Consider the following 27,106-nt stretch of genomic DNA (forward strand, 5'->3'; position numbering starts at 1 on the left):
GATGAGGGGGAGGAACTGGGGATGCCTTCCTCCCCAGGACCTTCCTCTCTGGCAATGCCTTCCTCCCTAATAATGCCTCTGGTTTCATCACACAACCGAGAAGAACAGCCTGAGATTAATCAGGAGGAAGGCATATCGGAGCAGCCCCTGACAGGGAGTCAAGAGGAAGAATGTTGGCTTGATCCTAAGCAGCGTCGTAGAGAGAAACGTGAGCAGCAACGTAGGAGGCGTCGGAGGGTCAGAGAGCGAGCTGAGTCATTGAGCCACACCCCACAGGGGATAAAAGTGGGTGTGTTGTCAGCTAGAACTTTGTACGGGACAAAGTTTAATCTTACTTCAGGTTTTCTTTGTGAATGATTTCTGTGGTCTGCCTTGTAATTTTCTGTAAGTAGCTTTTTACTTGTTATCAATTCGGACTTGGCAGGCGGAGCATGTCGGAATGCCAAGGACATTATCAGTTCCAAAGAATTAACTCTGTGAAGTCCGAGTCAGCTTGCCTGCCTGTGTTTGTGTGAGTTTGTACTCTTTCATATTTTGGGAAAGAAGAAAGGTGAGACAGAACAGGAACCATCAGAAAACACTAAAGAGATCTGGAGCATCACCATCCTGCCAGATCTGGTGGGATTGACATGCCACTCACAACAATAACCAGCACCTGGAATTGCATCTGAAAACTGGGAATCCTTTGCAGATGGTGCAATGCAGTAGTGCAGTTGGTGTCCAACTGGGAACCACTGCAGTTAGTACAGTACGGTGTTCCTCGACTTATGGCTACAACTGAGTCTAACATTTTCATTTTAGATGTCTATAATATCAGTGATTAACAAACCATATTCTGAAGTTACAGAACTAAGTACCTGTGTGGCAAGAAGGCATATAATAAGAACCCTTCAAGATTGGGCAATTTCTTCCTTCCAAGATTAGCCAATAGATATCTTTGTGAATTTAGCTGGCTAAATGATGACTTGATACCAGGAATATTGGTAGTCCTCAACTTACGAGCACAACTGAGCTCAAAATTTCTGTTGTTAAGCTAGACAATTGTTAAATGAGTTTGGCCCCATTTCATGACCTTTCTTGTCAAATGAAATCACTGCAGTTGTCAAATGAATCACTGCAGTTGTTAAGTTAGTAACAAGGGGTTGTTATGTGAATCTGCATTCCTCATTGACTTTCCTTGTCAGCAGGTCACAAAACGTGATCCCCAGGACAACTGCAATCATTATAAATATGAGTCAGCCAAGCGCCTGAAGTTTGACCATGAGGAGGCGACAATAATCATGTGAAAATGGTCATGAGTCACTTTTTTCAGTGCTGTTGTAATTTTGAATGGTCACTAAATGAACTATTGTAAGTAAAGGACTACCTCTACAGCCATGTTTCATGGTCACACTTTGAGTCCTCCCAGCTGCAGATGGGGTGAGTGAATAAACAGCAAAATCCCTCTAGATGTTCAATGAGTATCCCACATCCCTGCCGCCCTTCTTCCTCTGAACAATATCCACTAATGTTTTGGAGGAGTTTTGTGAATTACACAGCTCCTACCCATAGGGGATGTTCTGCTCAATCAGGATTCCTTACGACATGTTGCAAATCTCCACAAGTACGTATGTAGATGTGAAGAATGGCTTCTAAAGCAAGGCCACTGACACCCATCAGAGAAATGGCTGGATGCTGTCTAGTTCTAGTGGTGAAGAAACAGTTCTGCAGAACTTCAAAAAAATGTCTGGAGAAATCTAATGCATGGTGGCATTAATTACAGCACAGATGGCTCCAGCTTAGCAGCTTGCCTTTAGTAATACTGCCATTATGACATCATTATTCTCAGCCTTGCAGTCCAGAAAGCACTGAAGTGTAAAAAAATTGACTCAAGTGATTCACTAGAAATTGGGTGCGGGGGGATAGTTTGTCTTATTTTTCTGGCATCATAGTATTTATATCAATCACTTGTTAAACTAATTTGTCACACGATATTGATGCAAGCTTTAAAAAGAATCAGACCTTGCTTTTCTTTCTTTTTTTTAAAAATGTGTTTTTAAAAATGCAGCCCCCAAATTTGACCTAAGAGGCTCTAAAATATAAAAATGAAAAAAAAAATGTTGGTCATAGTGAAGCAGTCAGAATAGAATAGAATTCTTTATTGGCCAAGTGTCATTGGACGCAGAAGGAATTTGTCGTGGTGCAAATGCTGTCAGTACTCATAAGAGAAAAGATACATTCATCAAGAGTCAAGAATCACACTTAATAATAGTCATAGGGTACAAGAAGCAATGAAATCATACTAGGAAACAGTCAATAAAGATAATTAGGATACAAGCAACAAGGTTACAGTCATACAGTCACAAGTGGGAGGGGATAGGAGATAAGGAGTGATGAGAAGATTAATAGTAATAGTAATGCAGACTTTGTAAATAGTTGGACAGGGTTGAGGGAATTTGTTTAGCAGAGTGATGGCATTTGGGGGGAAAAACTGTCCTTGTGTCTAGTTGTTTTGGTGTGCAGTGCTCTATACTGACATTTTGAGGGAAGGAGTTGAAACAGTTTATGTCCGGGATGTGAGGGGTCTGTAAATATTTTCACAGCCCTCTTTTTGACTTGTGCAGTATACAGATCTTCGATGGAAGGCAGGTTGGTAGTAATTGTTTTTTCTGCAGTCCTAATTACTCTCTAAAGTCTGTGTCTGTCCTGTTGGGGTGCAGAACCAAACCAAACCAAAGTTATAGAGGTGCAGATGACAGACTCAATAATTCCTCTGTAGAATTGGATCAGCAGCTCCTTGGGCAGTTTTGAGCTTTCTGAGTTGGAGCAGAAAGTTTTGAGTTAGATTAAAAAGGTTGTCAGCAATTATGTGCACATTTACCTGCAGTAAGTCTTGACTGAACTCCCTGGCACTTATTTCTGAGTAGCTATGCCATTGGGGTGGAAAAAGTTTTCTCAAGAGCAAAAGCACTGACATGAATTAGTCTGGCCACTGAAAGTTAAAGTGCCACAATAGATTTGTAGGATTATTGCGTGTGTGTGTGTTTACCAAAATAACTTTGGAGTCTGCTAAGAGATATTTATTGTTTTCACAAGCTTCTTTTCCAAATGTACAGGCTATAAGATAACCTGGCATTTGTCATCAGGAGCCAGGGAGCTCCATAAAATGTTGATCCATCTTTTTCTCTGCAGTAGACAGGCACCTCCTGAGGATTCCCGCTGCTCGGCAGTGTCACAGAGCATGTGTGGCATACCAGATGAGGCTAACCCTGTGAACATTTCACATCCAGAGGGAGAAAGAGACAGAGAGAGAGAGAGAGAGAGAGAGAGAGAGAAACAGAGAGAGAGAAGCTCAGTCTCGGGCCATCTCATTTACACTTTAGAAGGCCAGCTTCTTGCCTTTGAAATTCTAACGCTCCTGGCCCACAATGGGCTTAACCACAGGAAAGCAAACATGCTTCAGCAGAGCAAGGGACAAAGGGCACCTCCTTATTTTCCTTGAGCAGCAACGATGATTGCACAATGCTCTCTCTCTTTCTCTCTCTCTCTCTCTCACCTGCTTCTGGGATTAGCCAGATCTGTTACATCCTTGTGTACTCTTGCTTCCAATAATCAAAAGGAGTCAAAGAACCACGAGGTTTTATAGCTGCCTTGATCAAACGGTGATGAAAGGCAGAGAGCCGAAAGCTGCCTTTGTTCTGCCCACTGCCAGTCTCTGGATAGGCCACAGTCATAAATATCAGCACTTGATGTGCTCCCTGATCATGACCCAGGAAATGAATGGCAGCTCTGGGAAGAGAGGGGTGGTTGGGGCAGGATTGCTTCTTGTGCAGTCAGGAGGGTAGCCGGTGGATTGTTTTACCATTAAATCCTTTTTGTGGGGCATCCAGTCACCCTAAATACTTTCAAGGAAGGTCGAATAATAAATATGTTTGATATATTTGTTAATGATAATGATTTTAGATATGTATTGCTTTCCTGTATGCCACCCAGAGTCATTTGCTTGTGAGATGGGCACCTCTATAAACTGCACTTCAGTTTGTTTATTTTATTTTTAGTTCTTTATCTCATTTATAGAGGTGCCCATCTCGTGAGTTAAGTAGGAGGAAGGTACAAGATAGTAGCCTTGAAATGATCTGTTTTTGGTCTCCTGTTTCTATCATGAAAGGCTATAGTTTCACATAAATTGAACATGTCCTGCCTTGGAAACGGTTATTTTATGACATCTTCTCAGTTTATTATCTCCAGCTCACAAGAGTCACCTTTAGCTGTTGCAGTTTCAAGTTAGCATTTTCCTTTTTCTCCAGATTCTTTTTCTTTTGTCACCAGCATGTTCCTGGACCTTCAACAATATGGTCGGAGTCTGGGATCAGTCTACCTCCCAGGGTCTACTTTAAGACTACTGTGAGGCAAACTCCATTCACTCAGCAGTGTCTTCCGCTCCCCTTTTTGTCCTGTAGTGCAGGAGAAGAAAGCATTGTGACATCTACCTATATAATGCCCAATTAGTGTTTTTCTCTTCCTCTTTATACATGCAGTTTAATGATGTTTTGATATAGCATTAGACCTGCATTAAAGAACAGACTCCTCAGAGAACTTCATCTCCTCAGCTAGTTCTACTGACTGTTAGTTGATAATGGCAACACCAATGAATATAGAATAACAGAGTTGGAAGGGACCTTGGAGGTCTTCTAGTCCAACCCCCTGCTTAAGTAGGAATCCCTACACCATTTCAGACAAATGGTTGTCTAATCTCATCCTAAAAACCTCCAACTTCTGGAGGCAAATCATTTCACTGATTAATTATTCTAATTGTCAGGAAATCTTTCCGTAGTTGGTTGGTTATTTTTCTTCTCCATTAGTTTACATCCATTGCTTCTTGTCCTGCCTTCAGGTGCTTTGGAGAAAAAGTTGACCTCTTTTTCTTTGTGGCAACCCCTTAGATATTGGAACCCTGCTATCCTGTCAGACATTGCAGGTTTTCCTCTGCTGCCGCCAGTAGCCATATTTTTAGTACTTTCTTGTGGAGATACTATGATGATGATGATAAAGGGGTATATGCTATCTTGCTTACTTCTATATACTTTTGCCTACTCTGTAGGGCCCATCTGAGTGCTACTGGCATCATTGTTCCCTTGCAACAGCACAAATCCACAACAAAGCTAGCTTACTATCGGTTGTTCCTTCCCACTTCACCCCATGCTCCTCCCCAGTGCCTGTTGGTCTTATACATCACAGCTTGGAGGACAGAGGCGAGATGACGTGGGAGGCAACACCCTTGATGCTCTTCATTTCCCGCTGTGTTGTTCCCTGTTTAGTTAGGGTAACCAAACAGGTGATTCAAATTTTCATTCAAAGTACCACCTACACTTCTATGGTCCCAGCCTAACACATTTGTTTATGTATTACTTGCAACATTGGTAAATCACTGCAGTCAGTAAGACTAAACCACAACAAAATAAGACTGAATCTAAAAGAAAGCACAGCAATGAACAAATCAAGTATAGCCACGATGAGCACCCATAATCAATTTTGCCCTCCAATACAATAATTTAGACTGTTTTTTTCTGCCTTAGAAAATGAAATGTGGGAAAGGATTAAATATAACTTGGGTATAACTGGGGAGGGACATGGGAGCCATACAGAAAAGGTCTGCCACATAGTTCCCATTCATGTTGATGGGAGGCTGTCAGATTAAGACCTTCAGACTTGAATGGACACATTGGATTTAAGCTGGAACCTCTTATCAAAGAGAGTGATTGATGAAATCTATCTGTTACCTTCTTTATCTTGCCCGATATCGAACTTTATATTTCATAAGTCATTTTCTTTTGGTTTTTATTGAAACACATACATTGAAATTCAATTCTCAAAGGCATGAAAGCCAGGTAGGTGACCTTGGGCCAATCCAGTGGTGGGATTCAATTTTTTTTTACTACTGGTTCTGTGAAAAACATTAAAAGTGAATTAAATACAGTTCCTATGATGACTTCCTATCAAATTAATTTTCTCCTTCCATCATGTTCAACAACTACCGTACCATTCAGTAACAAATTTTGGAAAGGCTCTGAGGGCTATAAAAGCCCTTTAGGGTTCTCAGCCTTGGCTATTTTAAGATATATGGATTTCAACTCCCAGAATTCCCTAATCAGTTTTGCTGGCTGGGGAATTCTGGGAGTTGAAGTCCACACATTTGGCCAGATTGAAAAACACTGCTTTTAGGAGGCAGATGTAAGTCTGGGTCTCAGTCTGCTTAACTCTGGTTTCAAGAAATTCTAATGTCTGAGCATGTATAGAAGAAGAATGATTCTGGAAAATTACCATAAACATTGTGATAAGAGATAAGAAATCTGGATTCCAGCAGGGAGTCGAAGGAGTTAAAAAAAAAAATTAACAGTATGAAAAGAGGGTGTTTTAAAAATAGGAAATTGACCTTTGAGTGATGGGAACCACTGGAGAAAAAACAGCTGGGCTGCCTTAGTAACCCTCCTCTTCCTCCACTCTGATTTAAGATAAACTTATGTAAACAGCCCTCAATGCTGGTTAGCTCAAAAATGCCCCTTGTCTGGACAAGCTTTCATGGCATCATACAATAACTCAATTATTTATTGCAGAGAGGCAGAGTAAAACAGTTATTCAGCTTTCAAAAACAAAACATTATATGCATATCAACTCTTGTTTTCTAATAAGAAAGCAGAAAAAATCTAATCAGAATAATTACTTGGTGCAGCGCACAAAACAGGGGAAGTTGTATCACAGAATGATGGATGCCATGAGGTTTTGTGAACTTCAATTGAATCATGACAGACAGACTAAATAGGCTTCCATGCCTCCTTTTCTGACCCCATTCTTCATCAATCAGAGTCTACTTTTCAAAGTTTTTCACATACAGAGTGCTGTACTCTAAATGTTTCTGGTGTGTGTATTCCACCTTTGACCTCTCTCTCTGGTTATCATATTTTACAGTATGCTCTAGCGAATTTCCATCCAGTTTCGTTTGAGCAACTAAACATGTGTTCTTCACCTCCCCTAGGGCCACTTTAAATTGAAATGAAACCTTTCTAACTCCTCTTAGATTTCTGTTTTCATTTTAGAAGCTGCTTTGCTACCTTGTTGCTTTTAAGGACCAACAACCCGGTTGCAACTTAGTTCTAATGATCTGCTGTGAATCATAATTTAGTGTATTCTAAATATAACAAAATGTGAATATAGTTACACTGGATAGTTACAATATCAATATTGTAAAAATCCTGTGGAGCACAAGCCAAGATAACATACACTTTGGAATCGGCAGGGTGTGTGCATGTTGTAAATACTTTTACAAAATGGCAACCACGAGGGAAGCTTGTTCATTCGCAAAAATGTTCCATGATGGGCAAAACTTATCCAAAGCATTTATTTTCCAAAAGTCAATGGTGAGGTTATTCCACAGCATGTCCTCTAACCTCTGAAAATGCTTTGGTCCCAGATCAGCTTGTGCTAACACTGGAACATTTGGAATTTTGAGAGGGTGCAATAAATGTGCTACAACATGGCTGCCGTGAGAGAGGCTTGCCTCTTCATAAAGTAATGCTGTGATGGTCATGACAAGTCACACAGCAACCATTTACCAATAGGCCACTTAGCAGCCCCACCAACTTCCAAAAATGGTTCTGTCTTTTTGATGGGTAAGTGGTCACACTTCAAAACATCATACGAGGCTACTCATCACACATTTCAATTTTCTAATAATGCGTGTAGGATTAGGTAGGCCCCACAAAGACTTTTGCAAATTAAAGCAAACACAGCTCCCCAAAGTCTTGAGTATTGTTTCCAGAATGCCTTCAAAATTGTTTCTGAAATCTAGTTTTTGATTGACCAAAGTGGAAAGTTCTAAAAATGATGTTAGAAAGGTAGGCAGTTTGAATGGCACACATATTGTTATTTTAATTTTTTTTCCTGTTTTTCCATTCCCTAGGTCAAAAAGCGCCTGGACAAGATCATCCGCTAGTTTCTGGACATTTTCCCAAAGCATTCAGAATGCATATAATTTGACAATACAGCATCTCTCTAGGTCCCCTACCCATGCAACAGGGAGTAAGGAGAATGGCACACGATACATGTGACTCAGCTTCAACAGAATGTGGTCATCACCCTGATTTATTTACTGCCTCGGTGTTTAAAATTGTACTTCTACCTCTTATCACCATCTGTGGTTTGCTTGACAGGATTTCCAGTTCTTTTTTTAAAAAATTAAAATCTTAAAATCAAAACAAAACACTGACAAATCAGGTGGGGCAGAGAATCTAGTGGCACCAAAGGAGATTGCCTGGTCAATTTCAAAAGGAGTTGTCTCAAGGACACACAAGGATTGGATTGCAAGTAAAAGAGATTCTCCCTACAGACTTGCAAGTTAAGATCTTATGCTTTCCTTCTCCAGAGCTGCTTTCTTCTCTATGTAGGATTTATTTAGACCATCCTTCTATTCAGGAACAGAATATATTCTCATGAAAAAAGGCGAATATATGTGTCCCAGGATAATGTTGCAGTGTCCAATCTGGGTCGGTCACCGGGACCACAAGTTTTGTCTTCCAAGCTTTTGGACTTGTACTGGAGCCCATCTTCAGGGAACTTCTCTCTAGCCTCTGGCTCCAGCACAAGTCTGAAAAATTGGAAGACAAACTCTCTGGTCCTGGTGACCAACCCAGATTGGAATATATTCTATGGGGGAAAATATTGGAATAAAAATGGGTTTTTTTTAAACTATCTGAAATTAATACAGGTAGTTTTCCACTTACAACCATCCATTTACTGATCATTCAAAGTTACAAGACCACTTAAAAAAGTGACTTATGACCGTTTTTCACACTGGCGACCACTGGAGCATCCCCACAGTCATGCAATCAGAATTCAGAGACTTGACAATTGACCAGTATTTGTGATGGTTGCAGTGTCCAGGAGGTCATAGGATCGATCACCTGTTGGTGACCTTCTGATCAGCAAAGTCAATGGAGAAGCCAGACTCATTTAGCAACACTGTTGCTGTCTTAAGAACGGCAGTGATTCATTTAACAACTGTAGCAAGAAAGCTTGTAAAATGGGGGAAAGCTCACTTAACAACTGTCTTAGCAACAGAAATTTTGGGCTCAATTGTGGTTGTTAATCGAGGACTATCTGTATTCATTCCAATTATTACTGAAATATTGTTTTACATTTGGTGTGTGGTGGGGAAGTATACAGAAATGTAGCATCTCACACTTACTGCTAAATTGTTCTCAAGTCTCAGAAAATAGATTTTGTGGCAGTTTGAAGAGGGTTCTCTGCATTGGATATGTGCCTGTGGCATCTACTCAGGGGTGGGATTCAAATTTGTTTACTACCGGTTCTGTGGGCGTGGCTTGGTGGGTGTGGCAGGGGAAGGAGACTGTAAAATCTCCAGTCAGAGGTGGTCTTTGCCGGTTCTCTGAACTACTCAAAATTTCCGCTACCGGCTCTCCAGAACTGGTCAGAACCTGCTGAATACCACCTCTGCATCTACTCCCTTTCTCTCCCACTACAATGATGACATTATTCTAGGCTAGGGCTGTCAAACTCGATTTCATTGAGGGCCACATCAGGGTTGTGTTTGACCTTGGGTGGGCTGGAGGCATGGCCAGAGTGGGCGTGGCCAGGTTGATGTCACTTGTGTCAGGAAGGCGCCTGTGGTGGCCAAGCATTCTGCTAGTGAAAAAGGGCTCCCGAGCTCAGTTTTTGGCTGCGATGGCCTCCTGCAACCATCTGTCAGCGAAAACAGGCTCCTGAGCTCCTTTTCGCTGGCAGAGGCACCATGGGATGGGTCCTTCGCTGTTTTCAGGGCAGCTTGGCGGGTCAGATCTAAACACCCCATGGGCCAGATCTGGCCCCTGGGCCTTGAGTTTGACACCCCTGTTCTAGACTTTCCATTCTGTATGAAAGGAGTCCATTATAGTGCTTTTTGATTACCATGTGCATGCACAAATATTAATAAAAGAAAAGAGAAAAGATAGCAAGCTGTCATGTAAAAATTGCCTGAGGCCTCTTCTGAACATTGACAGGAAGCTTGGTAACTATTTGAAGAACTGAGTTGTTTTATTTCTCTCAACCTGAAAGTATCTCTCCATGTGCTTGGGCATGTTTCACCCCTTGCTCTGAATTAAAAAATAAAGAATAGTTATTCATTTGCACAGGCAGTGAAAGTGAAGCATTTCTTCCTTTTTTTCAGTGTGAGAAGTGACTTTGGGAACCACCCTTCATGCTATTCTAGTGCTTCGCTTACTTCTGAGTATAAAAAGCAAGCCACCTTAGTAAACAGGAACTTGGAGCTTCGATGATGAAAAAAGTTCAGTCCCCACCCACATGTTGCTAGCAGTGCAGAACTCTGAAACTCTTCTCAGAAGATTATGATTAATGTCAGGCTCACTTCCTCTGAAGGAAAAAAACAAACACCTTGTGTGCTATTTACTTAGGCCCGTCACTGAGTTGCTTTGTTATGCAACTGCTTCCACACCACAAATTTAAAAAGCAAGAACACATCACCCAACCACCTGATCAGCACACCTCCAGACAGCTTTAATTGAGTGAGCTGCCAAGAATTGAATGAACATGAATGATAAACTCATTGCAAGATGTGGAAGTTCTCTTGTAGGCACAGAGGCAGGAAGCTACATAGAAACTCGCAGTTCAGGTTGGTGATGGCTTGCTTGGGCTACACTTCCTCACTGAATAGCTGAGAAACTTCTGTCCTAATAAGGCTTTATACCCCATCCATTGACAAGCACTCTGTTCACCCACCTATTTTTAGACTATCCATGGGGGATATTATTACACACTCAGAGAGCGCCCTGGAGTTCTAAAGTGGCACAGAACAATGCGATAGTGTTTTTCTTCTTTTTGCCTGTGTGCGTAAGGGGGGCGGGGAAGTAGAGGGTGGAGGGGTGGGAGTGCACAAATAAAAAGTTAAGAAAATAAATCTGAACAGTTTGTTCATAGGGATTTAATTACTTCAAACAAAAGATGGGGGAACAGAGTAGAGAGGCCCACTGTGCCACGATTTTTTTCACTCCAGCCGTGTTGGACTGCTCCTTTGCTGAAGTAGCAAAGTGCCAAAGAGCCAGTTCCTTCTGAAGTAACCCTTTGTGATATAATCCAAGGTAGCATAATATAAGTATCACATCGCCACTTTCCCACGGAAAAGCCAATGTGATATAGACAATATTTGGTTTGGGTGGGGATGGGGAATCTAGGTGCAAAGCTCTACTTGGCTTAGCAAATGGATAAATCCTAGCTGATGGACAACCCAGGCCCCTGATCAAGCTTCAGCAGCTGTATAAAGCAGGGCTGAGTAATTTCCTTGGTTTTGTGGACTGCATCAAACTTTGCATGGAATATTAATGTTAGCATTCCAAAAGTTGAAATGACCAATGTTCTGTTTGGATGGGGAGTTCAGGAGTCTAGAGAAGCAAAAGGGATACATTGAACCTGTACAAAATGAAATAAAAAAGGCCCATATTTTAGGTCTCGTCTACTTCTTGAGGGGAAAACTGTCAGAAGCAGGCTAGCAGGATGCTAACAAAGCTAAAGGCAATCTCTCTCTCTCTTTTTAAAAAGATTTTAAATTTAAATAAAAACAAAACAATATAAGATGGAACAAAGAAAACAGTAAAACACAGAAGAGCCAAATATTAGAGCAGAAAGTCACATTATTGGATATAAAATATATTTATAATCTGAAGCAGAGATATTCTTTGCTATATTCTATTTTTGTTCAGGCATTCAGTCACTTCCCAATCTTTGTGACTCAAACAGGGGTGGGATTCCACCGATATAACAACCGGTCCATTGATAGCATGGGGTCACACCAAACGCGTGCTCCGCATTTCAAAAAAGTGTTATACTTGCCTTCTTTTGCAGTCCCTGTGACTAAAACAGCTGAGGTGCTGCAAATTGCTCTGCCACGCGAATCAGCTGTGCTCTCACAAAAGGGAATAAAGCACAGGAAAGAGGCGGGGGCAGGAGGGCCCACATGCTCGTCACAATGTACTGGTTCACTGCCTGCTGATCTTTGGAGCAAGGGGTTCACCTGAACCGGTCCAAACTGGTAGAATCCCACCTCTGGACTCAAAGGATATCTTTTCACCAAATCTGCCTCCAGCTTCTTTGAACTCTTCTAGGCTTATGCTTGTGTCATCAGTGATATGGATTCCTGTCCCAAAATCATTTGTGGAGTTGATATATTAGAAAATACCTGTGGTGGCAAGGCAAGGACGAACAGAGGTGCAGAAGCCGGTCTGTGGTTTCAGTTAATCTCTTTTTGTGGTTGGTGCGATCCTTTGAGGGTGCACGAGTCCCGGAGAGATTCGTGCTGGCTTGGGGGAGACTCAGGTTGCAGTGTGGGGAAGGCAACCCCCCTGCAGTGAAGAGGAGCCCTCCAGAGCCCAACGAGCAAGAAACAGCCTCCTATCAATGGCAGCTCCAAAGTCCGGACTGCCACTGATGTAAAGAAGCGAGTGAGTGACAGTTTGTGAGATCATTGGGGAAGAGTGTGGCAGAGAAAATTAGCAGCGGAGAGGAGAATTGGAATGCCATAGACTTTTATAAGGCTGTTACAAGTGTCTGTCCGGAGCCCTAAAAGAAAGTGGCCAAAAGGCAGATGCGAGGCAAGTGAAAGGGCTTGGCAGACAGAAGAGAAGAGAGAGGACAATAACAAGTAAAAAGGAAGTTTACAAGGTTGGGAGACGAGTAGCTGGAAGTTGTGGAGGATTTGGACTATCTCTTTGATTCTTATTCTGAAAGACTTTATTAAAGCGGAGACGGGAAGAAGATCGGAGCTGATGGAACAGAGACAGTGTGGCGCCACAGGCGATATTTAGAAACCCTGAAGCCACCGTAACAATATAACTGATATAAACCACTTAACAGCCCTTTAGGGAGCGTACTGATCTAATTGAGAAGGTGGTTCCATCTGAAGAAAATCAGGAAAATTGAACTTAGGAACGCTAAGACAAAAATTAAAAGTGGAAGCTTCCGAATGTGTGGAGATACCGTGTAATTGCAGTCACTACTTAGCGTGTTTTACCTCCCCACTTCCGGTGCATTTGGAGTGAAAGCTCTCAAACTTAGAGATGGAAAGCTAAAAACTTACTTCAAAATTCCTTCCCCCCCACTTTTTACTCCCTTTTTTATGTATACATTTGCTCAATTTTTCTTCTTCTTTTTTCCTCATCATCTGGCGCTATGATGAACTATCTCTCCTTCTTTACTCTCTCTTTATAATGATTATAAATATGCATACTGGGGAAAGGAAAATTGATTGTTGTAACTGATTGTTAAATAATTGAATTAATTGATTTAATTGATTTATTAATAATAGTGATAGTTATACTTTGATTAGATATATAGGGAAAATAGTAAGAACATTAAGTATTATTTAATTAATAAGTATAGGATTTATGTATTAATATTATAATTTATTGTGTGATCACAATTAATCCACTTGGGAACAAATGTAATACTGTTTGTGTCTAAGAATATTTAAAATAAGGTTAGATAAATACACATATTTATTTATAATATTTAAATATAGTTGGATTTGGATATTATATATATATATGTATATGTATATGTATATGTTATATGTATATGTATGTATGTGTATGTATGTATGTGTGTGTTTGTGTGTGTATGTGTATATATATATATATATATATAGCATTCAGCTTTGTTCGGGTATTTTCCCACGTCATCAGGGAGATGAGATTCTGCTGAAACGTCGCTACAACTTTAAAAGCACAACTACAATGATGTGGGAAAATACCCGAACAAAGCTGAATGCCATACATGTAAGTACCCGCGAAAACTTAAGAAAACACACACACACACACACACACACACACACACACACACACACACAGACACACACACACACACACACACACACACACATATATATGTTTTCTGAGGTTCTCGCGGGTATTTGTATGTGGATCTTTGGTTGTTCGGGTTTTCTCCCGCGTAAGATTCGAAGTATCTAGGCAACGTTTTGATGAAGTCTCATTCATCATCTTCAGGCTTCTGTCTCCGGCTCTGTGCTTCTCAGAGTGATGTGAGATTGCAGCTGCTTCTTCCTTTTAACTGCTAGTGGGGTGGGACTTGATTGGGTGGGGGCTTGGCTGTGTTCTGATTGGGTGGGGTGTGTTCTCATTGGTAGGGGTTTGGCTGTGTTCTGATTGGTTGGGGGTTGGTCGTGTTCTGATTGGTTGGAGCGTGTTCTGTTCAGGTGGGGGCTTGGTTGTGCTCAGGTTAGTCTTAGTTGCTGGGGATTTGAGTTGGTGAGCTGTGATCTTGCTGTTTGGCTTCGAGTTCGTGGTCGTGCTGCATCTTCATAGTGGGTGTCGGTTTGCTTCATGTATGGCTCGGAGGGGTTTGAAGTGGGTAGTGATGCAGCTGCAGTGCAGCTTCTGGTCCATGGTCGTGTCTCATCTTCTGAGTGGGTGTGAGTCTGTTTTCTACATGGAAGTGTGGTGGTGGCATCTTGTGTGGCTCTCATGGGTGTGGGTCTGGTGTCCTTCTTCATGTTAGGTACTCATCTATTCATCAGGGCGGGTTTCCAAATGGCTGGAAGGCGGGAAGTGTCATCTCGTTTGTTCATGCTGTGTGGGCGTTTTTCTATCTCTATGGCTTCTCTGATTATTCTGCTGTTGAAGTGTTCAGTTTTGGCGATGGTTCTGGTATTTTTAAAATCAATTTCATGTCCTGTGGCTTTGAGGTGTTGGACCAGGGAAGAGGTCGTTTCTTCTTTTTTGATTGAGTTCTTATGTTCTTCAATGCATGCACTTATTCTTCTGTTAGTTCCACCCTATGGAAACAGAAGCCAACAATCAACTTCCCTTCCTAGATGTCTTGGTATACAAAAGATCCAATGGCTCCCTAGGACACACCATCTACCAGAAGAAAACACATACAAACCGCTATCTACATGCACTCTCACACCACCACCCAGCACAGATCAATTCCGTAGCCAAGACACTCATCTCCAGAACAAAATGCTTAGCCGATGAACAACACCAAAAAACCGAACTACACACTCTCACCAACGTACTTACAGCCAATGGATTCCAAAGAAAGAAGATTACCCACCTAATCCAAAAAGAAACCCCAACCAAAATCCAAGACAGAGAACAAGAAAACAGCAAAGCCCTCCTCCCATATATAAAAGGCACTACAGACAAAATCAGCAAGATCCTCCAAAAACACAACATCAAAACAGCATTCTGCACAAACAGAAAAATATCCACCATCCTAAGAAACCCCAAAGACAAAATCGAATTAGAAAACCAAGGAGTATACGAAATCCCCTGCACTGCCTGCCCTACCACATACATTGGACAAACTAACAGAAGAATAAGTGCACGCATTGAAGAACATAAGAACTCAATCAAAAAAGAAGAAACGACCTCTTCCCTGGTCCAACACCTCAAAGCCACAGGACATGAAATTGATTTTAAAAATACCAGAACTATCGCCAAAACCAAACACTTCAACAGCAGAATAATCAGAGAAGCCATAGAGATAGAAAAACGCCCACACAGCATGAACAAACAAGATGACACTTCCCGCCTTCCAGCCATTTGGAAACCCGCCCTGATGAACAGACGAGTACCTAACATGAAGAAGGACACCAGACCCACACCCATGAGAGCCACACAAGATGCCACCACCACACTTCCATGTAGAAAACAGACTCACACCCACTCAGAAGATGAGACACGACCATGGACCAGAAGCTGCACTGCAGCTGCATCACTACCCACTTCAAACCCCTCCGAGCCATACATGAAGCAAACCGACACCCACTATGAAGATGCAGCATGACCACGAACTCGAAGCCAAACAGCAAGATCACAGCTCACCAACTCAAATCCCCCAGCAACTAAGACTAACCTGAGCACAACCAAGCCCCCACCTGAACAGAACACGCCTCCAACCAATCAGAACACGGCCAACCCCCAACCAATCAGAACACAGCCAAACCCCTACCAATGAGAACACACCCCACCCAATCAGAACACAGCCAAGCCCCCACCCAATCAAGTCCCACCCCACTAGCAGTTAAAAGGAAGAAGCAGCTGCAATCTCACATCACTCTGAGAATCACAGAGCCGGAGACAGAAGCCTGAAGATGATGAATGAGACTTCATCGAAACGTTGCCTAGATACTTCGAATCTTACGCGGGAGAAAACCCGAACAACCAAAGAGATAGATAGATAGATAGATAGATAGATAGATAGATAGATAGATAGATAGATAGATAGATAGATATTTACATGAAGTTATGTATAGAGGCTGAGCATAGACCTTACAAAATTGTATATGTGATTTAGAATTTGGATTTAAAATAATGCAGTGATAATATTTTTATATATAAGTACTTATACTTATATATGTTAAAGAGGATTTGAAGGATTTGAAAGCAGATTTAATATGGTCGGATTCTGAGGGAAGAACTCTGGTTTTGCAGATCTGGATTAATGCCACCCCAATTCTCTTAGTGGCAATCTATGCCCCAAACGGAGATCAAAAAGAGTTTTTTAAGCATCTTTATGGAAAAATAGTAGGATTGGAAAAAAGAAATATTTGTATCATAGGAGACTTTAATTCTATTGCTGATTATCAAAAAGACCACAGTAATGGGGGGAAGAACAAAGGGGGGAAATGAGAGCTTCCCAAGATATGTATGGAAATGATGAAGGAGTTAAATTTGATTGATATATGGAGAAGATCACATCCCAAGAAAAAACAATGTACATTCTATTCAAATCCTCATCAAATATGGACACGAATTGATATGGCATGGATGAATGGGGAAATAGCAAATGAGATAAAAGGGATTGGAATTTTACCTAATGAATGGGCAGATCACAATCCAATTCAGACAATATGGAAGGGTAGGGAAAAACCCAAGAAAAGATGGACGTTAAATAGTCAGTTAATAAGAGAAAAAGAATACACCAACAAACTCAAGGAGGAATTAAATTATTTCTTAAAGGAAAATGATGATGGAACAACTATGAAACAAAACATTTGGGATACAATGAAGGCAGCAATCTCTTATAACGCCAAGAGGAATAAGGAAAAATATGCCCAGCAAAACAAATTACAACAAAAAATTAAGGAATTAGAAACTCAATTACAGAGTACCCCAAAGGATTCAAAATTGCAAAATTATATAATAATAACTAAACATAAACTGAATTTAATTGAACAAGAGATAATGATTATAAATTTGAATACAACTAGACAAACTTATTTTGAACATGCTAATAAGCCAGGGAGATGGCTATCATATAGACTTAAAAAAGGAAAGAAACGAGATTGATATACCAGCTAATAGATGGAAAGGGGGATATACAACAGGAGATAGAACAGAAAAAAGAAATTGCCCATAAGTATTCTGAAGAGTTATATAAAAAGGAAGAAGTTAACGAAGATAGAATAAGAAACTATTTAGATGAAGTGAAGGATAAAGCAATTGGGGAAGAAATGGAAAAATTATTAAACAAAGACATTACTTGGTTTGAATTGAAATCAGCAATAGAGAACCAGAAAAACAATAAATCCCCGGGACCAGATGGGATTCCAGGGGAGCTGTATAATGCAATAGCAGAACAAATAGGACCACTTATGGTGGAAGTTTTTAATGATGTCTTATTGGCAGCCAGGATGCCGGAGTCATGGAGGGGGGCATTGATTTCGCTGATCCCGAAGGAGGATTCGGATCCCCGATATATACATAATTATAGGCTGATTTCACTGTTAAATACTGATTACAAAATATTCACTTCTATTATAGCAAGTAGACTAAAAAGAATGTTAAATGAGCATATATATGAAGATCAAAATGGATTTCTCCCGACCAGACAAATCAGGAACAACTTAAGAATAGTACTAGATGTCTTAGAATTTTACGAAGCCCACCCCGAAAAACAAATTGCACTTATATATTTAGATGCAGAGAAGGCTTTAGATAATTTAAATTGGCAATTTTTAATCCAAAAGATTTATAATATGAATTTAGGCACCAAATTTGAAAATATTATAACAACCATTTATGATACACAACAGGCTAATATTATAATAAACGGGGAATATACCCGCCCAATAAAAATAGAAAAAGGAGTCAGACAGGGCTGCCCACTTTCACCCCTGCTCTTCATATTATCATTATAAGCATTACTAATGCGAATTAGACAGAACCCAGACATAAAAGGATTAAAGGTTAAGAAAGAAGAATATAAGTTGCAAGCGTTTGCGGATGATATGATTTTTTTCATTGAGGAACCAATAGAAAGAGGACAAAAATTGATGAATGAATTAGAACAATTTGGAGCAGTGGCAGGACTTAAAAGTAATAGGAAGAAAACAAAATTAATGACTAAAAATTTAACAGAAAAACAGAAAATAGAACTAGAAGAAATTATAGGAATACAAGTGCTAAAGAAAGTTAAATACTTAGGAATATGGTTGACAGCACATTGTAAGACACTTAAGGAAAATAATTATGATAAATTGATGCAACAGGTAAAGTAGGATTTAGAAACATGGGGCAAGCTGCAACTTTCATTATTAGGCAGGATTGCTGCTATTAAAATGAATATTCTTCCAAAATTCCTATATATATTTCAGACGATCCCAATCAAAGTACACAATATTTTTTTTGAAGAACTTAATAAAATAACTGTAACATTTATCTGGCAAGGGAAAAAACCTAGAATAAATTTAAAGGCAATGTAGGATATGAAGAGCAGGGGAGGGCTGGCAGTTCCAAATTGGGAGTTGCATTTTAGTGCAGCCTCTTTAGTATGGTTGAAGGAATGGATAAATTTCACCAATAAGAGAATATTATTCTTAGAAGGCCATGACTTGCAAAGGGGGTGGCATGCTTTTTTATGGGATGTAGAGAAAACTAGCCAGAAATATTTTCACAGATACCTAATCAGAGACTCAGTATTAACTAATTGGAAGAAAATACGGAAAAAACACTATTTAAAAATACCAATTTGGATTTCAACAATGGAGGTGATGATTCACCAAAATAATCTGGATATCACTAAAATGATTAAATATAAGGATCTATTGGATACACAAGGAAATTTGAAATCGTGGCAAGAACTTCAAGAGCGGGGACTAAAAATTGATCAGTGGGCATATCTTCAAATTCAAAGTAGATATAAACAGGACAAGAAAGAATTTGGAATTAACAATAAACTCCAGCAATTAGATAAAATTTTATTAGGATCAGGCAAAAAAAATATAACAAAATTTTATAATTATTTATTAGAAGTAGAATTAGAAGAAGAAATTGTAAAGAAAGAGAAAATACCTTGCCAGCAAAGTATAAAAATTGTCACTAACTGTTCAAAATAGGTAAAGGCATCAGTCTGGAGGCCACTGTTTGATATATTTTGGTCAAGTCCAGAGCATGATTTCTCATTGACATAGTCACTTTTCATAATAATGACCTTCACTGGAAAAATTGCTGTGTGTAACTCTAAAAGCTATCCTTTCTTAATGAAGAAAAAGCATGTTTAGGTTTATGTCCAGATGTTTTAAATCAACTTTCAATAGTCTTCTAGATATATTGGATTACAAATCCCATCATCCACACTGAGCATGGCCAAAGAAAGTCTCAAATTGGGAAGGGCTGCTTTCATATTAAGTATTCTAACTTGAGACAAATATTCAGACAGACAATCCAAGACTGTGACTGCAGTTGGTATCACAGAATAATGGCTGACGGTTGGCTCCTCTGAAAGGCCCATTGTCAAATGCATTGTCACTGTTTCTGATTATACCTGCTGATCCTTGAGATGTATCAAAAATATCCAAGTGAATGTGAGTGCCCACTTGTGTTTTAATTTGTACTGCAATTCTGCCTATGGACAGTTACCAATCTGACACCAGTGTGCATAGAAAACCAACCAACCAACCAACCGAACCCAACCCAACCCAATTAACAAGTTGCTATATTGCTTAAGCACATGCAAAACTATTGAGGTGATCCGATGCGACATAGAGTCACATGTTGGAATATAAACCTCAGTTATTAATAATACTTATTTAGGGATATATAATAAATGATGTTTGCTGAATGGTTTAATTATTTTCTTGATTTTATATTCTCTCTCTCGGTCCCTCACACCCCCTCTCCTAGCTATGTGTGTATATATATGCATGCATACGCACACAGTTCAGTAAATAAAGTTGTGCTTCAAACAACATTGAATATATTTAGGGTCCATGGATTTCAATGAGTCAGTCAAGCTAATGCCTTCCCAGTGAATTCCCAGATAATTTTAACATGTCAAATAATACTTTTTTTCTTAACAAAAGGACTTTCATACTACAGTATTCAGCATCAAGCTTAAACCGAATGGTATTCAGTTCTATTATATGCCAAACCAGATAGTTTCTTAAGAGAATAATGAGATTTGGAGAAAAGGCCACACTGAGTGGGTCTGTCAGATTTATCAGCAGCCCAGATGGTACCTTCATAATTCTTAATGTAATGAGAAAAGAGGTGACACAAACTGTTAACAAAAAGATCTGTTAAAGAGAATGACATAGTTCAGACACATGCTCTACTGGGGTAGAGTCTCATATATCAGCAGTAACCTGACTGGCCATTTCTAATGAACAGAAGGATAGGATCAAACCGATCAGGATCAAGGTAATGTTACAGAATATGAGGAAAACCTGTTTCCACACATGGTACAGAAAAGCTCTTCTACGTGCTAGATGACACAGAGTCTGAGGAGAAAATAAGGAATACTGAATGTCCCTCAAACAAAACAGAAAGCTGCTAGCACACCCAACATCCTCGGGCTATATTTCAACCATTAGTGCTTAAGTACTTGGTTACCAAGATCTTTTTAAAATCTCTTGTAACTACTCTTCCTATTCTTTTTGCTTGATATGGGGTCTGGAAGATAAATTGATCTCAGATCAACAGTAATGTCTCTTACAGAGGTGACTAAGAGCAGATTTGCATTGGTAAATAGTATTCTTTCTTCTCAAGGGTCCCTGAAGTTCTAAGTATTTCTGAACTGCATCATAGTTCTTAGCATTGTAATCATACTATAATTCCTAGAATTCTTTGGGACAGCTAAAGTTGTTCAGTCAGTTATAAAACAATTTTAAAGAAATTTAAAGAATTGTAAAGAAATTATGCCCTCTAAGGACTTTGAATCTTCAATGAATGGAAATAAACACAGGCCCATAATATAATAGCCACTTTAGTGTAGTGGTTAAGGCATCAGCCTAGCAACTGGGTGACTGTGAGTTCTAGTCCTACCTTGGGCACAAAGCCAGCTGGGTGATCTTGATCCAGTCACTTTCTTTCACCCTTAGGAAGAAGGCAAAGGCAAACCACTTCTGAAAAACTGTGCCAAGAGAACTGCAGGCTATTGTCCAGGCTGTCTCCAAGATTTTGACACAATTGAATGGAAGAAAAATAATGACAAAGCGAATCACTGTGTATTTGTATACCTTGCTTCCAGATACCTTTGGTTATGTAGTATGTTTGTATGAGTTAAACCAAAGACTTACTGATTTTCATAGATGTCCTCAAGAAACATTCCATACCATTAACGGATACTGTTTGGCATTGCCATCCATTTCTTATGTTTTGCATGTGCTTTTTTATATAATGTATATACATTTCCTGCTAATCATTATTTTAAAATAGAAAGTCTACCTTCTGATTTCAGCAATATTTACATCCTATGTGGACAGGATCTAAAGTTCAGGCAGAAAGAACCAATGCAAAACAGGACTTCTGAGACAGAATTAGTGCAGCATCTGGTAAGGCAGGCTTAGTTCAAGAAAACCACAGAATTCTGGGAAATCAGTCCTGAGGGAAATCAGAGCATGACATTTCTTTACAGTGAGAATTTTTGGGACTGGCTAGAGAGGCTAAGCAAAAGCACTGCTTATCTTATCTTACAGAAGCTGTGGCCTCATCTTGGGGAAGATAGCAAGGAGGAACAAGCTCTGATAGATTCCAGGATATAGATGAATGTACTATAGCACAACTAAAGAACTAGTTGCAGAGTGTTAGCTTAGACATATATTTATGTTCTTAAACCTTGAAAAGTTTCCAATATAGCTAATAATTAAAGATAGTCATTTAAAAGCAATTGAACTCTAACACTACTGCAAACTATTAAAATGGGACACAATAGAGACATGTAAGCATCATACCCAGGTATAGATGTTAAGATCAGTGCTACTTAGCAATGTACTAGCATTATTATTCCAGTTATTATTACAGGAAACGTATCTGGAAGATGTCTACTCTATTCAATCTGGTGGGATGGGCAGATACATTTAGGTCCTGCAACCTCCATTATTTCTTTGTTTGTTTATTGAGTTTCTTTTCTTACAAATCTCAAGTTTGCAAAGATAGCACTGCCTGCTCACAAAATTATTCTTGTCAGGATATCAAGAGATCTTTATGAGGCTGATTGGGCTGAGAGAGAATGACCAATGAACATTTGTAGCTGAGGATGGACTTGAATTTGCCTATCCTTTATCTTAACCAGTACACTATACTGGACATCATATTGGGATGACAGTAATGGCTGTTTGAACTAATTCTCTCCCCTCCCAGCCCATAGGTGCAAATATGTGTAATAGATCTGTTGATATCCTAACAAAAATAATTTTCATTTCATTCCTTTCTCATCACACTTGCAGAGATATATCACTAGAATTATTGGACTGTTCTGCTAAATTTCATCTACTTCTTTATTTTGTTTCTCATTTAAGTTATTTTCTGTTTCAGTCACGAAGAAATAAAAATCTTTTGAAACTTTTAAAAAGAATCTGAGCAACCTGAAAAAAAGCGGTAGGAATTAATTCAACAGCATATATACAGTATAGTCTCACATAATTAGAACCTTCTAGCAGATCATAGGACAAACTCTGATCTAAATCAGGCTGTTTCATAGGATTCTGCTTGTCAACAGGTTTTTTTTAATGCAACCTTTACCATGTAGACTTCTGTGCTGTTATTTAAAGTCAGTGGCAGTTTCTGATTAATAAAGAAAAAACTGCCCTTATTTCAACCTTATTACTTGGTGCGTATTATTTTCTTGTTTGCCTGTAGCAAACTCTTTCTCTCAGGGATGAATAATATTAAGTGATTCTTCTCTCCACCTGCTCAGAACCTGTTTAGAGCTCTAAAATATTTTTTTTGTTAGGTGCAAATCCCAGATAAATGCATCTTCTGCTTATCAGAACACTGAAAACCCTTCGGAGAGCCCTAGAGTTATTGTTTTTGGACAGCTGAAACCTTGGGAGTGAGGATTGTCAATGTTACCTTGAAATATTTTTTTTCATCTTGCCAGAAAGTTATCATTCTGAGAGGATTCAATAGGCCTCAGGGTCTGGGCATCAGGCCAAACGGTGTCCTTCAGTAATTATACGCTGCTCTTTCAGACTCCTGCCTCTCTGAAGGACAAAACAGGCCCACAGATTTTTTTGCAAAGCAACACAGATAACACCACCTGCAAGCCCTAGAAAGTGGAGGCCAGATTAGGCAAAACATCTTTTGGCAGAGTAAAAATGCAGTGGGACAGGCACCGAGTGAACTTTGTGAACTATTAGAAAGTGATACCATCGTCCAGTGACCTTTGAAAGGAAGCTCTTTGAAACTTTCCCTTCACCACCCCTCTGGAATTTTTAATTCGTGGTTATGCCCTCATTCTAGAAGCATGTTTAGCTTCTCTCTGAATATTTAAGTTGGTGGTTACAGTCTAGAAGAATTTCAGCAACAAACTTGCTCATTTCACAGACTTCTCCCTCATTAACAGAGCTCCTAGATACAAAGTATTTCCAGGCATCTCATTTATAGCTATAAAGGGGAAAGTTAGCCCACACAAAAGAAGGCAAACCTGGATCTGCATCTTCCACAGTGATTGATTAATGGATCAGTCCTGGTTGAGGGGGATGCTGGAGTTTTCTTATCAAATATCACATACCTAACTACATGTACGGATAGACAAATACTGAGGTCATTTTCTTAATGAACCAAAAAGCATTCCAAAACATGAATGCAAGCAAAACAGAAGGACATTGCATAGATACTCATTTTTTCTCCTGTTGTTATATTCCCCCTTCTTCTAATAGCTGTATCAAAGCAGAGGTAGTTCAGCAGGACAACTTTTCCAGCTGTTGAATTGCTTTCTTTTATCATGTGGCATCCTTTATATGTACTGCATATACACAAACATAATCACATACTTCTTATGCCCCTCATACAGACAGTTGGTTTTCTGCTAGTCCTAGCAGCTGGATAACAATGACACCTTAATCGGCTGGCTGGAAGCAGCCAGATTATTTGCTTTTTTGATAATAGTGGCAGCTGGAAATCTAGTAATTAACCACTCAAGATACTGGGAAAAATGAGTAAGATTCACTGAAATTCCAATGGCTGTTCTTTGGGGCTTATGTGTCCTAGATATCACTCTAAATTTGTTCCTGTTGGATTGGGTCCCAGGAGAACATATTTGCCTAGTCAGATATGAAACAATGAAAGGAAATAAAGGAAATTCATGTAGTCTCACATATCATGCCTTATATTAATAAACCGACTTTTCTTAAAGCCATGTTGGCAGATGAGATTAAGAAAACCAGATGTGTTTTTAATCATTCTATATTATTGCAATGTACTGATAGAAATCAGCTTTTATTTTTGATACTTTCCTAATATGGTTGAGTCCATTCCCCCTCCCTTTTCCCAGGGATTGCAATGCTTCTTCCAATCTTGAAAAGAAAGAAAGGAGAAAAAAAAAGAGAGAGAGAGAACAATGTTGCATTGTTTAAAGCAAACCGCCTTCAGTATCTGGTGGAACAAATACACAATTGCACACCCAGACCTCAATCACTAAACCCAGCTGGACAAAGACAGAGTGAAAAATGCACACAACAGCAAGAGAGAAAACACTGTTATCTCGTCTCAAAAGGGCTCCATTAAGAACCATTCTATGGCCACAGTTTCTGTTTTTTGTTAGATGTTCCATTTCAAAAAGCTGAAAATAGCATTTATTTTCCTACTGATTTGTGTCTTCCCATTGACTTTCCATTCCCCAGGGTGTTTTGAAGAAGAAGAAAAAAAACCCCGACAGCTGAAATTAAAGTTTTTCCCCCCTTTAACTTGTTTAAACACCTGCACATCAGCACATCAACTGTACCTTATCTTTCAAAACTCTTACTCAGGTGTTCCTACAAAACAGCAGAGGGCACTCAAGTGATCTGTTGAATAGAAAAGGACACTCAAGGGTAGAACCAAAAGGCCAGAAGTGTTGGCATAACCTTGGACTAATTAGTCATAACCCAAGAGTGGTAATCAACACCTAATTAGAGTTTACAGATCTGAATTTTTACCATGGGAGGATATAGGAATGATAAATACACATGGGAGAGAAAGAAAGCTCCAATAAAAACATCTTATATTTTTTTACTGCATGAAAAAACTAAACATAGACTTGGTCGCTCTGTGGAACTTTGGAGATAACTAAAGCTGTGAGGACAGGGAAGATGCATCACGTGGTGTATGTTAACCATTGAGCAGACTAAGCACATGTTTAGAGCATCAGGCCCAAAGGGGGAACCACAAAAACCTTTATGTAGCCTAAGCTTGGCTTCATTTGTACAGTATGTACAAAGGGTGGGGGGGGGGCACCAAGATTTGTCAGTGCTTAGGGCACCAGTAAGCCTTAATCTACTACTGGTGCACCACATTGGGAAGTAAAGGCTGGTATGGATGCAAGCTCTCATTAATGTAGATTTGATCTCTTCCCAAGCTGTATCAAATTCCAGCATCTCAAATAATAGAAAGGAAGTTTCATGATTTGAGCTGAGCTGAAATGCAGCCAAGCCAGAAGAAAATTGCATTTGGCATCCAAAAAGAATGGGGCCATTTGATCAATGGGGTGAGGCAGAGATCCAGGAAAAGAGCTAAACTCTGTGGATTTTTAACCCAATCTTTGGTCTCCATGAATTGCCGCTAGATTAGGTAGCAACATATCCAGTTTGAAACAATGGATGTGCTTTTATGTGTGCATTTGGGGGGCTGGTAGAGTAACCCTAAGAGGACAGTATGGAATTGGTCCAGACTTGCACACATTATTAAATTATATACTACAACTTTTTTGTTTAAGTACATGAATTCTATTAAATCTAATGGACTTAACTGAGGCCAGTCACAGTTCAGGGCAGAAGATTGCTTTGGATAGAGAATTATATGAACCAGTGTGGCTTTTTATACATTATTATAAATCATCTAAATTAATGAAAATGTTCTAAGGAATTCACTTTCTCCATCCTGAAATACATTCCTGAGGGAATTAGTCGTGCGAAAGAAGGCCTGGATCCAATATATAATTCTCTAAACATACCATATTTTTACAGATTTACAGAGACATGTGAGACTTTCACTGGGCCTCTGTTATTTTACTAACTCATTAAACAGGGAAGATTCCAAAAGGAAATTGCTCAACAGTAAGTACTACTGGAAAATGTTACAGAGACTGACTCTTTTTAATGAGATTTAGGGGTAAAAAAAACAAAAAGCTGCACCCTGATGGATCCTATTCTAAGTGAGTCAAGAGTGCCAATGCAAAGAGAAATATTAATTTGGAAAACACAAGATTAACAGAAAATAGGAAATTGGTGTGCAGACACACATGCAAACCAGAGGTGGTATTCAGCAGGTTCTGACCAGTTCTGGAGAACCGATAGCGGAAATTTTGAGTAGTTCGGAGAACTGGCAAATCCCACCTCTGACTGGAGATTTTACAGTATCCTTCCCCTGCCACGCCCACCAAGCCACGCCCACAGAACCAGTAGTAAAAAAAAAATTGAATCCTACCACTGATGCATACACTTCACGTATTTTTAAAAAAATCTTCTGACAGGTTATCTATAGCAAGGCCATACAACAACAATTTCAAAATACTTTAATAGGGAAAGTGGGTGAGAGGACAAATTTCCTAATTGAATATTATCTTTATTCACGATTTCGCCATATTACGTTGAGATACTGGGTTATGTTTTCATTGTTTATTTGCC

General features: G+C 39.5%; 2 long non-coding RNA genes across 2 annotated transcripts in view; one reads left to right on the plus strand and one right to left on the minus strand.

The window, feature by feature from the left end:
* The window catches only part of LOC148127659 (uncharacterized), a 58,980-nt gene extending 48,750 nt beyond the window's left edge, over positions 1–10,230 (plus strand). Inside the window, exon 4 of the long non-coding RNA XR_015744317.1 lies at positions 7,937–10,230. This is a non-coding gene — a long non-coding RNA (uncharacterized LOC148127659). The remainder of the gene's footprint in view (positions 1–7,936) is intronic.
* Positions 10,039–21,367, minus strand: LOC148127660 (uncharacterized). Its single transcript, XR_015744320.1, has 3 exons — positions 21,327–21,367; positions 10,253–10,401; positions 10,039–10,124 (listed from the first exon to the last, which is right to left on the minus strand). It is a non-coding gene; the product is annotated as an uncharacterized LOC148127660 (long non-coding RNA).
* Positions 21,368–27,106: the final 5,739 nt, after the last annotated feature.

This window comes from Pseudonaja textilis, chromosome 1, assembly GCF_049901715.1.
Source record: "Pseudonaja textilis isolate UNSWEBS1 chromosome 1, rPseTex1.2, whole genome shotgun sequence".
Lineage (NCBI taxonomy): Eukaryota > Metazoa > Chordata > Lepidosauria > Squamata > Elapidae > Pseudonaja > Pseudonaja textilis.